Source organism: Silene latifolia, chromosome Y, assembly GCF_048544455.1.
Source record: "Silene latifolia isolate original U9 population chromosome Y, ASM4854445v1, whole genome shotgun sequence".
NCBI lineage: Eukaryota > Viridiplantae > Streptophyta > Magnoliopsida > Caryophyllales > Caryophyllaceae > Silene > Silene latifolia.
The window spans coordinates 365,696,885-365,710,807 of NC_133538.1; the positions used below are offsets into that span (position 1 = coordinate 365,696,885).

At 35.7% G+C, this 13,923-nt stretch overlaps 2 long non-coding RNA genes across 10 annotated transcripts; one reads left to right on the forward strand and one right to left on the reverse strand.

Moving 5' to 3' along the window:
* Positions 1 to 1,436: 1,436 nt before the first annotated feature.
* Positions 1,437 to 11,911, reverse strand: LOC141627227 (uncharacterized). Of its 9 annotated transcripts, none has more exons than XR_012536798.1 (7): positions 11,778 to 11,911; positions 5,105 to 5,185; positions 4,901 to 5,027; positions 4,341 to 4,383; positions 2,595 to 4,025; positions 2,276 to 2,407; positions 1,437 to 1,999 (listed from the first exon to the last, which is right to left on the reverse strand). It is a non-coding gene; the product is annotated as an uncharacterized LOC141627227 (long non-coding RNA). The 9 variants fall into 9 exon arrangements; XR_012536791.1 differs by having other exon boundaries at positions 2,595 to 2,755; positions 4,341 to 4,549; XR_012536796.1 differs by having other exon boundaries at positions 2,595 to 3,422; positions 4,341 to 4,549.
* Positions 6,922 to 11,854, forward strand: LOC141627228 (uncharacterized). The gene is made up of 2 exons (XR_012536799.1): positions 6,922 to 7,745; positions 7,948 to 11,854. It is a non-coding gene; the product is annotated as an uncharacterized LOC141627228 (long non-coding RNA).
* Positions 11,912 to 13,923: the final 2,012 nt, after the last annotated feature.

The following is a 13,923-nucleotide window of genomic DNA, read 5'->3' on the forward strand; positions in this document are numbered from 1 at the left end:
GGAAAGAGGCTCAGCAGCCACTGCGACCTTTGGAAGAGGCGGAGCACCTGCTGCGTCATTTCCCCAGAGGTTTCCTCCTCAGCAAGAAAGATTTCCGCGTTTTTTATGGAATTTCGGTAGATATGCACTTCATTATTCCGTAAAACACAATATGCGGAAGATATTTACTTAAGATATTAAATTTAATTAGGAATAACTGTCCAGAGAATTCTAGAACACTCCGGAATATTCCGAATCGGCATTTAAACGGTTTTTAGAAAATGAAGCGGTTTTTGACCCGAACTCCAAATGAACTCTAATTACTGTCAAAATGACCGTATCGGCGCGTAGATGACGACCATGACGTTGACACAAGTGTTTGAGCTATCACTTGACGATGAACTTACGAACTGTCATAAATCGCTCCGCATATTAAACATACGGCTCAATCATCACTGGGTGGTTGGCGGGAGGTGTAGAAATGAGGTATCTACACTCTAACAATATTCTTTTGTCAGATGTGGCTCACTTCTTTGAGCCACTTCATTTATGCTAAGTGGTTTACAAACTGTTAAGAAGCTCAAAATCTTAGCTAAAAGATTGAGAAGGCGAAAGAAACGTAGAGAAAGAAAAGTGAATCATTTACATGGGATTGCATTGGAAATTGCTATTTGTAAACGAGGAGGCCAATATGAGTCAAAAACATTTACCACTCCAAAATTCGAGTTCACCTTCAACATGACTCAAAACATGCTTCACCTTCACCTTCAACATCATCATCATCATCATCACAATCATCAACAACCAACCCCTACATCCCAATCTTCTTCCCTCTCGTCACCCGCCTACATCAATCTTGCCTTCAGCATCCCCAATATACTTCCTTATTATTTCCACCAAAGTTGACCTAAAATCTTCATTCACGACCCTCATCACCTCACCACCATTAAAACACCACCACCTACCTTTCCTATGTTCATCAACCTCAACCATCTCTTATGTTTATATATAGTCATAATAATTGCAATTGAATACTGTCTCTAAGTGTCTTCAAAACATCAAGAAGATACTTGGACATTTGATCGCCTTACTTGAGTCATATTGTCGAGACAACTAAGTTTTGAAGGGAGATAATTGACACTTTTTTTCTTGGTTTATGTTGGTTTCTCTATTGCTGACCTTAAATGCAAAGCTAAGGATTCCCATATTTCGATAACTTCCTCATCTCACTTATCTAAAATTACTACATTTGCTCTAATTAGTCTCTTACGAGCAATTTTATACTAAATTGTGCAAATCCGAGTCATTTATAAAAAAATCATCGCCGATAAAGTCAAAAAAACATTTGTTAGAAGAGTCTGTTGCACGGGATCATTAGTAAATCCGATAAACAGATTAGTTCATGTCGAATTTGTGTCCTGCGTCCAGAAAATGTAAGAAGCTACCTCCATCTTAAAACCAAACAACTCAAGCCGTCCTACACATACAAATATATGAGGAGCATTGATAACAAAATTAAATATCCCCTGACCCCTTTTCCGCAGCAGAAGACTTGCATAATATCTTCCATATTCTCCTTTAATACAGTGTTCTGTGAAACAACTTTTTCAACATGGTAAAATTATCTTTTTGGTCCATGCTCTATACCACAGCTACAATATGCACAGCAGCACAGCCACCACAAAAAAAATGGAACACCAACAAGGCAAAAATTTCTAAAATATCTGTCTTTCCTTTGCCTCGTCTCGGCAACCAACGTGACAGAAAACGTAAAACAGTAGTCCCTATTAAACTCAATCTAGGCTAAGTCGCCACCTATGATCACTTCCCTATTATCTTTACAAAAACAAAAGATGGCCAGGTGAAAGCCGAGTTCACTGCAGAAGAAATATTATCAGGGGCATTGACTGCAAGCAAGCCTTTGTTGCTGTTTCTTCTGGCATTGTAAATGGCATGATTTGGCCTTGTCTCTCAACTCCTCAAACGGTGTCATAGTTTCGACATCAAAACCTCCTGCAAACTGGCGAGCAGACATAGATCATAGTTATTAGTAGAGTTTTATTAGCTTAACTGGTAAAGTCATTGAGTAAAATCTGAAACCCGTTGGCATAAATAAAAGTATTTGAAGAATTAGTCAACTTGCAAAATTTAGCAACATTGGCACATGGTAAAGTCATTGATCATAATTCAACCCCATCAGCATCGATAATTGCTCTTGTGGCTCCATTTACACTAAAAAGATCGTACCCTAGTTGGTAGTCATGGACGGTTTTCATAGCGAGTTTACTGAATGTACCTGATGAACTCTAAATGTGAAACGAACTCCTTGAACGATTAGTTCTTCCTCAGGACCCCCACCGACTGTTTCAAGCTCTGCTAATACTCTTTTCATGTACTTCATTCCTAGTTTTACTGATGCTAGCTTGACCTGTAAAAGATTTAAAGAACTCGCATTAATGCTAAACTGTATAGAACACACTGCAGACTTGCAGAGTCCACACAATTTGGAAGCTGGAAGTACCAATCATATAAATCATAATTGAGTGGGTCCGCAAACTGATCTACTTTCAATATGCTGGAACTCATATACAGTTTCAGCTATCAAAGCTTATTACCTCCACCCCTTATCCAAGCTGTAGTAACTTCCACAAAATTCCAGGTGAGGCATTGCGGCAACCCCGCAAATAAACACATCCTGATTTATTTTGAACCACCAACAGCATTACATCTTGTGTTATCACACATAGGACTGTTACATTAGCAGAATTCCACTGATCTGAAAAAAATGCCAAAAAGTTAAAATTTAATTTCAAAAGTGAATAACTTGAATATAGAGAAATTATGAAAACAACTTATGCACATGCTCCCTAAACCCAACATTCCAAAACTCACATTATCACCATGAGTTACATCATTATCTCAAAATATAAGCGAAATTCACACCCTATGGACTATCCTAAGCTAAATAATGACGATCTTTGAAACATAGTTTGCGTAAAATACTTTTATAAGACATACTACAGTAAATCTTTACCGAAAACATTCAAATAAATAGAAACCCACATCCTAGTAACCTTAGGTAAGCAATTAAGCTTATTTATTCATATATGATAAAACTTTCAACCATATTATGAACAAATAAACCTCAAATAAACCTCAAACTTTCTCAAAATTAATAATAGTCAACTTATCTCAATAGCCTAAAGCTTATACACCCTCCGTCTCAATCATTTATTTAGACGGACTTAAAACGTAAACAAATGATTGGGAAGGAGGGAGTAATAGTTGAAGTGATATAGAGAAAGTCCAACAGCATTACCGCAGCATCTCCTGCCTATGGCGAGGTAAGAGGGTTAAACGTACACAACTTTACTCCTGTGTTGAGCACAATGGGACTGACCCAAAATGGAAATTTGGTCCTCAATTCCATCGACTGACTATCACTTCATAATACCAACAGCGCACACAATTTAGTGAGCCAAATTTGATTAAATAGTATTGTAAACTAATAGCGGGTCTAGTCATCAACATCAACACAAGGCATAGTTTATTAAACTACCGGTTAGTTCGCTGAATGCTTAGTCATCATTATTCCCACCCAGACAACCCTCCACTATGAATCGTCCGATCACCGATGATCCTCAATGTCTCAAAGTACCCTAACAATTAATCATAACTAATCGACGAATCACAGTAGGCTACAGTTTGGATATATCAAGGACAGGCAGATTTTCGAAGGCCAAAATTTACAAGCATAACTTGAAAACAAGTAATCAGAAATTGAGAAGCGGTAAGGCAAGCTTTTGCTGTATCAACTAAATGAGGCTAAAATACAGCCGGTGTCGTTTGTCAATATTGATAAACTTCAATTGTTTATCTATCGTACCTCAACAAACAAGTTGCAAAAGCTCCCCTATTAAAAGGACAACACGCGCAGTCCTTCAGTTTTGTTTTGTAGATAGGGTCTCCATGCCTACAAAATTTGTCATGTCGAGTCTGACTCCACTACTCACTTAGATATGTACTAAGTCCGAGTCCACCCATACCTGAATCCGAGTCGAGCACCAACTGAATTCTAAATCTTGTATGATAAACAAAACGATCATGTTCATCTAAGTTTTCAAAACCTTAGACAGTGTGAATGACGGGGTTGAGGGGTTTAGATGCACAGAAGTACAGAACCTTAGGCAGTGTGAATGCACCATAATGAAAATTGCGTCAGGAAGTACACCCAATGACTTCTAATTCACAAGAATATAAACCGCGTCTAATTTAGTATAACAATTGTAGAGGGAGAACAAAGGTAAGGGGTGTATCACAATAGATACAGAAGAAATTGAAATAGGGAAAGTGAAACTGACTTGAGCTCTTGATTGGGCCATCCATTAAAGTACTCGTATATATCTGTAAACCATGGCTCACGATAAGTAATTCAAAGAACCCACGCTTCAACAGTAGCATAGTATGCTAGTTTCCATAACGACCCTGAGCACTTGACAATTTTTGCTTGTGTAAGCTCGTTAAATTTCAATGGAGTAGATGCTTTACTCAACAACCATATGGACAACCTCTGCAATAAAAGTGCAGTCAGCAAAATACGATGCTAACTAAACAACCATTCGTTTGAGACACAAGGAATTCAGGAGGCAAATGGGATGGGATACGTGTACTAACTACCAGAGTAATAGGGCTCAAAACAAGAAGAAATAGGAGGAGATCATGGTTTGTGGTGTGTAGTGGAGGCCTGGAGGGTTGAAAGAGAAGGTGGTCAGGAATTAATACCCTCATATGGGGTAATATTACCCATTTATCCTCGTTTCCATCTTCCAGCTTAAATATAAGTCAGTAACCATAAAAGAATATCACAATACTATATAGTGAGTATTAGAAAAATACAATCTCTATAGAAGAGAATACGTACCTGAGTGTAGTACGGGTACCTTCCTCACCCCTCAGTCACAAACAGCTTAAGATTGGAATAATAAAGCTTCATAACAACATTGTGATCATATGGGTCCTCGCCTTCATGACCGCAATTTCTTACTGACCTGCGAGATAATTAGAGAATGATAGATACATCATGACATCGTGTATTCATATTAATCCCTGAGTTTCTTAATTATACCTTAATCATATCCGATATGCTCATTATGGCATCACGAACAGCCTCTTCGGGTAGCCATAATTGCTTCTGCAAATTGGGGTCCTAGGAAAGGAAACACCAGCCTACTTTACAATTTTAGTAGCAGTAAAATGTGCTGATTTGCATGATTCATCTATTGAACTTATTGATCCAGATTGAAAAATTATTGGCTATACCAAAGTTTAATTAAATTGTACGAATTCTAATGCAATATAAAAGCAAGTTTCTGGAGTAGCTATATAATCACTACTACAATTTCAGGCTACGAGAACGCCCCTTCAAGAACGGTTGATAGCGAAACTGGTCTCTTTTTTATTTTTAGTTTGGGCGGGCATATAGGATTCCAATAGAGAACGATTGTTTGTTCAAACCGTTCTCGTACATTAACAAAGAGAACGGTTAGGTTTGACCAACCGTCCTAAAAAATCAAATAGAACGGTTAATATAGAAAACCGCTCTCTTTGAAAAAACAAGGAGCACGGTTTCTATCACCACCGTTCTCTTCTAAATCCCTAAGAGCATCCGCAAAGGTGAGGCTCCCCATATTTTCTCTTTCATTTTCTTATTCGTCCACCTCATTTTCCACTAACTTTTTCATTTACCCTCCCCATTTCATAACTACATCTATGCAACAATGGGGTTCCCCAATTAACACACAAAAATTTGGGAACCTCCCCAAAAGTAACACAAATTGCCTTCCTTTTTTTTTTGGGACCTCCCCTAAAAAACAGTGGAGCCCCAAATGTTGGGGAGCTTGGTGCAACAATGAGGAGCCCCATATGAGGAGAGAGAGGACATATGGGGAAGCACCTCTCCACCTTTGCGGATGCTCTAAAAGATTATTCATGATTTGACGTCTACCATTCTACGGAGTATTTCTTTCAAACACAACAATCATAGCTTTCATCACTACGCCCTAATCACCAACGCTTTGCTCACCATCGCGCCCTAATAACCCACCGTCACTGAGCCTTCTCCTTAGTCGCTACTTGCCCACCGCAACCTCCGTCATCTTTTCCGCCTTAGCACGGTGTGGTTTCCCTATACTCGTGTCATCCCTTGTTGTCCCCGATTACCCTTGGTTGTCGTTGGTCCCTCGTACTCTGGCCACCACCTCACGTTGCTTCTGGTTGTGTACGCCTTCGTAGTGGCGGATCGTTCTTGCCGCTGGTTTTGTTGGTAAGACCATATTTCTTTAACTCTTCAATATGATAATTAAACAGTGGAGCTCATATTGTGACGGTACCTTTGGGTGTGTCCTCAATATTGGCGGTTTCAGTTCCACATCTCTCCCGCCAAACATCATTCCACTAGGGTTTCCACACTGCAATTTCAACCCCTCTTTCATGTTTTCTCTTTAATTTTACTTTATATTTATATGCTCAAATAATAATATATATACTTTACGTTTTTATTTCGAGCCGAATCCTGGATAATGATGGTAAAATCTCTGTTTGGCCTTGATATAGGAGCTTAATCAACTCTTATGTTGTTGATTTGGTTTCGAAATCCTGCATTAAGAAGCATGAAATTTGACATGGTGGTTTACTTGTGTTGTGAATAAGTCTTATATAGCTTTGGTTTTTTTTAGTTGATAGTAGTATATATTGATTCTGTGGCATTTACTGTTAATGTATTTTTGTAGTGATTGAGCTCTGGATGTTAACTTCTTGAATTTGTCACATGTAGTGGCTGAGATGCAGATGATCAGGACCCCCAATTTATTTGGCTTATCTCTTAACTCTTTAATTGCTTGTTGTTTGTAGTAACTTGCTGAGTTTTTTTGCCTTGCCTGCAACGATTAATTGTTAGCTTAAGACAATACTACTTGGGACTCAATTTATTTTATTAGTGCAGATGTTGGGGAAGTAAATAAGATGAGTATTACTCCTTAGAAAACAAGTAAAGATCAAGAGAAGACCTGTATTTATTTGATATCTGAAGTTGGCAGTGAACTATAGAATGTATGTGACCAATTCCAAGTTGCTTCTTATTTTAGAGTATTTGCTTTGTAGTGTGAATTTGCTACTGACTTTGGCCTTTATGTTTAATTGTTGCAGAAAATTTCCGAGCATTGTGCGCTGGCAAGTTTGCAATCTCGTCCTCTGATTTATACTGTTGTTTTCATTTCCAAACTTTTAAATAGCGGTGGATAGAATGGTCGTAAGCTATGAGTTTGATATATACACTAGATGGCTAGAGAAAATATGTTGGCTGTTTTTAGGCTGCTGTAGAGTTCTATTACTGAAATGCTGCGCTATTTAAATAAATGAGGATTGCGTAAGCATTTTTGTTGGTCTTTCGTGTAATACTATTTCACCGACTCACTGTTCATTTAAAGGGTGGGGGGTTCTGCTGCTCTCTGTCATGGCCAATGAGTTATCACCCTATTTGTGAAAAAACGAGTTTTGAACATTGGTTTGTTGCTTATTTCAGGAGAGAAAGGTAGGTATTGGCAAATCTGGGAAACCGCTGCACTACAAGGGAAGCAAATTCCACAGGATTATTCCAAGCTTCATGCTTCAGGGAGGTGATTTCACTCTCGAGGATGGAAGAGGTGGAGATTCAATCTACGGAGAGAAGTTTCCCGATGAAAACTTCAAGCTGAAACATACTGGACCTGGTACTTAACTACTTTTGTTGTCTTGTTAATGATTATTATGTGAAAGGTTGTTGTGTGTTTAGAATCGAGGCATGAGAGTTCTGTTGGTGAAATAATACCTAACTAGAAGGGTTATAACAACTTGTTGAATTGAAAAATGTTCGTGGAAGATTACATTTTTTTGGGCAACGGATACTTATCCTTGTCTTCTTTCAATGTGTAGGCCTTCTGTCTATGGCTAATGCAGGTCCCGACACCAATGGGTCTCAATTCTTCATTACAACTGTCTGTAACAACCAGCTGGTGAGTGAACCATGCATTTAACAATGGAATTTTGAACTGCAAAGAGCTAGTGAATGATTTGGTATAGTTGAGGGCTTTCTATTTATTTATTCCTGGCTAATTATGTGAATATTCTCATTGTTCGCTTTTTTATATTGAAGTATTATACTCCCTCCATACCAGATCAAAGGTAACACTTACTATAAACGGACGTACCATACCAAAGGTAACATTCCTTATTTGGCCCACAATATTACCAAGTTATCCTTATACCCATTTGATATTTACACAAAATGTCATTACATACCCCACCTACCAACCCACAATTAAACTCACAATTACATACCCACCTATTTTTTCCATCTTTACCCTTACTTTTTCCACTTTTTCTTAAATACTCCATTTTTTCCTACGTTACCTTTGGTGTGGTACGGAGGGAGTATATTCTTAATTGTTCAGACTAGCTATTATCTCTGTTAGTATCCTAGCATTCGTCCTATGAAGCATCTAGACACTAACCAAATAATGAATTCTCTGTTCCTGCACGTTCCCACGAAATACTTTATTGTTTCTGTCTTGGCACGACAAATAGTGTAAAACCGTAGCAACAAGGTAGTAGTTACACCAGTTATGTTTCTAGTGTTTCTTTTTTGCATTTCCTATGAGATGACCAATGAACCTCCCTCCAAAGATTATATGTCCTCCCTTGAATACTTAACCACGGCAGATTCTAGCTGAAAATCAACACTTGAAAATAAATATGAGTATGGGATTCTGTATCAGATTTGCACAACACACTTCGTTTTTATAAAACAGAGCCCCCTTTGACATATTTGATTAACGGTGGGTCACTTGAATTGGATGGCCAATGCAGTTGTGAAACTGTTGATATTACCTCATTCCTTCAAATAGCCTTATTAACCCATTTCACTCTTAGAAAATGAGGTCTAAAGATCTCGTAAGCTGCCCATAAGCTGAATTTACCACCCTTAATAATTGTTTTTGTCATAGGGAGTAGATATAATATGTATATCTCATCATAGGTTTCTATTTTAGTGTCCTCGGCAGCCCTGTTGGGAGCGTATTGTGCGGATATTATGTTTGCCGATATATGTTGGAGATTATCAAAGGAAGATATATTAATATTCTCCCAAATGTATGTTTTTTTTCTTTATTTGAATCATTTGCATCTCTTTGTTTTTTTTGCATTTCCATCTTAGGTAATTATTTTGCTTTTCACATCATATATACTATATTAACTACATTTTTTAGGTGTCATGTGTATAATAGTCCATGCTTAACGCCCCAAAGACATACACCGTTAGCAAATTGACGAGGTGTGGAATATTTGGGTTGAATTCGCACTCCAATTTAAGCCTAAAAGCAATGATGGATGAAGATGATGATTATAATTTTTGGAAGATGCACATGGATACGGCTAAGTGATGAGGATATAAGAATTTTGATTTATGTTTTGCGGAAGATAGCGTATCTTTGATATTTGTAGCCTCTTAAAAATATGATAAGACTTTGTATATTTGCTCAAGGATTTGTCCTTATGGATTCAAATTAAATTTGAAAGTTATTTGTTGCGTAAAACTTGTTGAAGTTTCTCAATTGTAACAGGTTTAATTTTTACGAGCTATACGATTCAAACGTGTAGGAGTTAAGATAAAAATAGCATTATTAAAAAAAAAAAAGTAAGAATCAAAGGGAACGGTTCCATGTAAACCCTCTTTATATGAAATTAACTACCAGACGGTTGTACATCATAAGCGTTCTCTTTGAAAAGCTCGAGCAAAGGCGCCAAAAAGTAGACATCTCTATCAAAGAGACATGCCTTATCAAAGAGACCGGTTATTACAAGCAACCGAGACATCTCTAACAAAGAGACATGCCTTATCAAAGAGACCGGTTATTACAAGCAACCGTTCTCTGAGATATATCAAAGCACAGTTCCGTGGCTCAACCGTTCTAGTTGTTATTACGAAGAGACCGGGTTGACTTTATTTCAACCGTGCTCTTAAGTAAAAGAGAACGCTTGGCCACAGGACGGTTCAAAATGGCTTTGAGAACGGTGTTTGACCGTTCTCTTTGATCAATATTATAGTAGTGAATAACTATAAACAGGGAGCCTCACACTAAAATAATGTGAGGCCGCTTCATACAAGAATTTATTTTAAAAGTATACCTTTTTAATTAAGTAATCTAGTTCAGTACACGATAATTTGACAAGGGAGTGATAAAAGATTTTAAACACCTTCTTACAATGATTTAAGTGAACAAAAGATGTTCACAAATAGAAAGCCAAGTGTTATCCAGTTCTACACTTTGATTTCACAAATACTACTATACAACATGTTGTACAAGAGCATTGTACAACCGTCATAAATTTAATCGAGCTTATGTGTATTTTTTTTGAGTTTTTATAACTTTTGATTTATATTTAAATTTTTTTATGTAAAATTAAAATCTAATTGAGCTTATATATACTATTCCTGAATATCATTATAATTTTTTAAAATCAATATTTTTATAATGGAGCTCAAGTTCTTTCTCATAAAGCTCGTAATGTATAGGTCTAAGCTCAAATAATTTATTATAAAGCTCGGATTCTTTACTATACAACCAATACAACTGGTTGTATAGTCTACTTACTGCTGTGATTTCACCACTTAAAGCAAGTAGGTAAGCAACACAACTACCACTGTAAGCTCCACAGTTTAAATATTGCTTCGTTAGACGGCAACAACGTAACTAAACCCTTTTTTTTGGAAAAATCTGAAGAACATCCTAGCTTCGTTTACTCCAACAACGACAAAAATTTAGAATATGTAACAACTAAAGAACTAAACTATCGGATTAAAAGTTAAAACACCATAAACTATGAGCCATTGATCAAGTGCAAACTATCCAACTAATGGCATTAACGGTATGTAATGTAAAGATGGTCCAACAGAGAAATAAAAGAACCAAAATGGCATCAATGTCATCTCCAAGAACGCTTTTAGGTTTCACCATAAGTTTTTTTCTCTTCAGTTCAGTTTTCTCCTTCCCTTTTCCTGTTTTTTTTTTTTTTTTTTTTTCCTATTTATTTCACCTCCTTCTACAGTGAAAAAAATTAGAGAGAACCCATTAAAAAGTGTTAAAGACTCAAAGGATAGAGTACTCGGAAGAGGGCCTAAAAGGCTAAAAGTGGATGGCTAAACCTTCACTCCACTGAAATGGAGCATTGAAACATGAAAATGGATATGCCCGTCTAAAATAAATTCGTGGATAGCGGTGTATCATCTAAACACTAAATTTATCTTCTAATTTTGACAATTAAACACCAAGACCACAATTTAGTTGAGCCAGTAAATAGATAGACATTAGTAACTCCAATTTCAAGGAATTGAACTTGATTTCTACGATTAGACATTGAGATCATATTCTTCTAGAACTAAAATCCTTTAAAAATTATACGGAAATGGACAGAGAAAGAATCCTGTTTACATAATCATCCATCATCCATAATTGTAAAACTACATCCTTAAAAACTCAATAGATAGTGACTTTCTCGCCGCTAAAACCACCCAAAAAAGGAGTCAAAATCGGCGGTAAAAATAAGAAAATACCAGCAAATAACGAAATCAATATGCACATAAACAGCAAAAAAATGAGATTTTCAATCGATTGTAAAAAGGAGAAAATACCGTCAAACAACGAAATTAAGTGAAATAAACAACAAAGATGGATTCTAAATCGTTTGTAATAAAAAGCAGAAAATACCTTTTGAGTAGATCTTCGATTAGGGTTGCCATCTTTCTTTGAGGGAGGTGGAGAGGTTGAGGAGCGAGAAGTGAGACGGAGATGAAAAGGAATGGATGAGAATGAAACAGAGAAAGACGTAAGGATTGGACTGAAGATTGAGGAGGAGTGAAAGGCCCAAGACAGATTAGTACTAGTGGACCGCACAAACCCGCTAGAAGTAACTTACCCCAAGCATTTCTTGGGCCGCATCGACTCGCCAAAAGAAAACCCAAACAACCTGCAAAAAGAAGAGCAAAACCGACCCAGTCCACCAAATCTCAACTATTCACTTTATTATCGAATAGGTGTTTCGAATTTCAAATTCGGGTGTCACATAATTCTAAAAAAAATGAAATATCCTAATCCCTTATGATCTCTTGATACGTACTTGATTCTAAGCATTAAGTATCATCTAAAGCTTTGTTATCTCGAATTCTAACAAAATTTATGAAGTACTAATCATCATAAGTGTAAGGGAATCAGGCTCTTTGATAGCCCTTATGATTAATATAAAGACAGGTGTGAAATTAATGAATAGATTACATTTCCTGTATTTTTTAAGAGAGAATAAAGTAAATGTGAACTATTGACTGAGACGGAGGTAGTATATATTTTGTTTGAACCATATACATACCCTTCAAATATAGACAATTTACTTACACATGTCATGCTTTTAAATTAGTCATTTCAAATTTTTTTGTTCAATTAATAAGAGCGTCTTACATAATAATAATAATAATAATTAATCTTCTAATTACTCATACACAAAGTTCATTTTTATATTCTTTCTTTCATAAAACACATGTAATGTATACTCCTATGATCATCTTATTACTATCATTCCACCGTAAAGGCGTAAAAGATAAATCCATCTATGTTTTTGGCCACTATAAGCAAACATACAATTCAGTGACAACAAAATTATAGTTTGTTAAATTTTAATTTTAAACGTTAATAATAGAAACTTTTAAGAGCTCTCTTTCACAATAGTTAAGACACTCAAAAGATTTTGAGTTGATTCTCAAATTTCAAGAATGACTTATATTTATAGTCATAAGATCACCCTACCTTATGTTAATCTTTCAATGTGGGACAATTCTACTATTTATGCGTAGTATATTCACAACACCTCCATTATTTATCAATGTGAGACAAATAACATACTAAGAAATAGACCATCCTTTTCACACCTAGCTCGACAGCCAACCCGAATCCCGAAATACGGACAATTGCTACTAATTATATCTAGTAGTTTTTATATTTAACAATATGAGCAAATACTATATGTTAATATTCGTACGTTCAATATCCAATCCGATTAATAATGAGCAAATACTAACAAACTAATTTTATCTAGAGTCTAAAGTTTTTCGCACGTATATAGATAATATTTGTGCAATTTTATCTTATTGCTAACAAACTAATCTTATCTAAAGACCAAAGTTTTTCTTATGTATAAAATTAACATTTTTTTTTCTTATAAATATTAATAGTTTTTAAGGGTTGGACTCTATAGATGAAAAAAATGTTAAAACTTGAAAAATTAACATGAAAAATTAACATTATGTAACGTTACATTTAAAGTCTCTTATATAATAAGTATACTACTGATGTATGTTCGTTATTTAAAAATTCGGCTTAAAAATTAAAAAATAAATAACTTATTACCAAATTAATAAATTTGGGTAGAAAAGGAGATGATATAACTACATATAATTATATAATTGTGAAACCACCAAAATCAAAAGTATAATACAAATAAATTTCACTATTGTGAAGATAATCATACAAACTCTTATAAAAGCTATCTAAGACAATACTTAAGAGACTCAAAAGATTTTGGGTTGATATTTAAACTCCAAGGATGACTCATATTTATAATCATAGGATCACCCAGATTATGTTAATCATTCGATGTGGGACAATTCTACTATTTATAATAATAGGATCAACACACCTTATGTTAATCTTTCGATGTGGAACAATTCTACTATTTATAATAGGATTACCCCACTTTTTCTACTATTTATATGTAGTATGTTCACCACATCTACATTATTTTTCAATGTGTTACATATAACATATTAAGAAGTACATCATTTTTTCGCACCTAATTCGACATCCG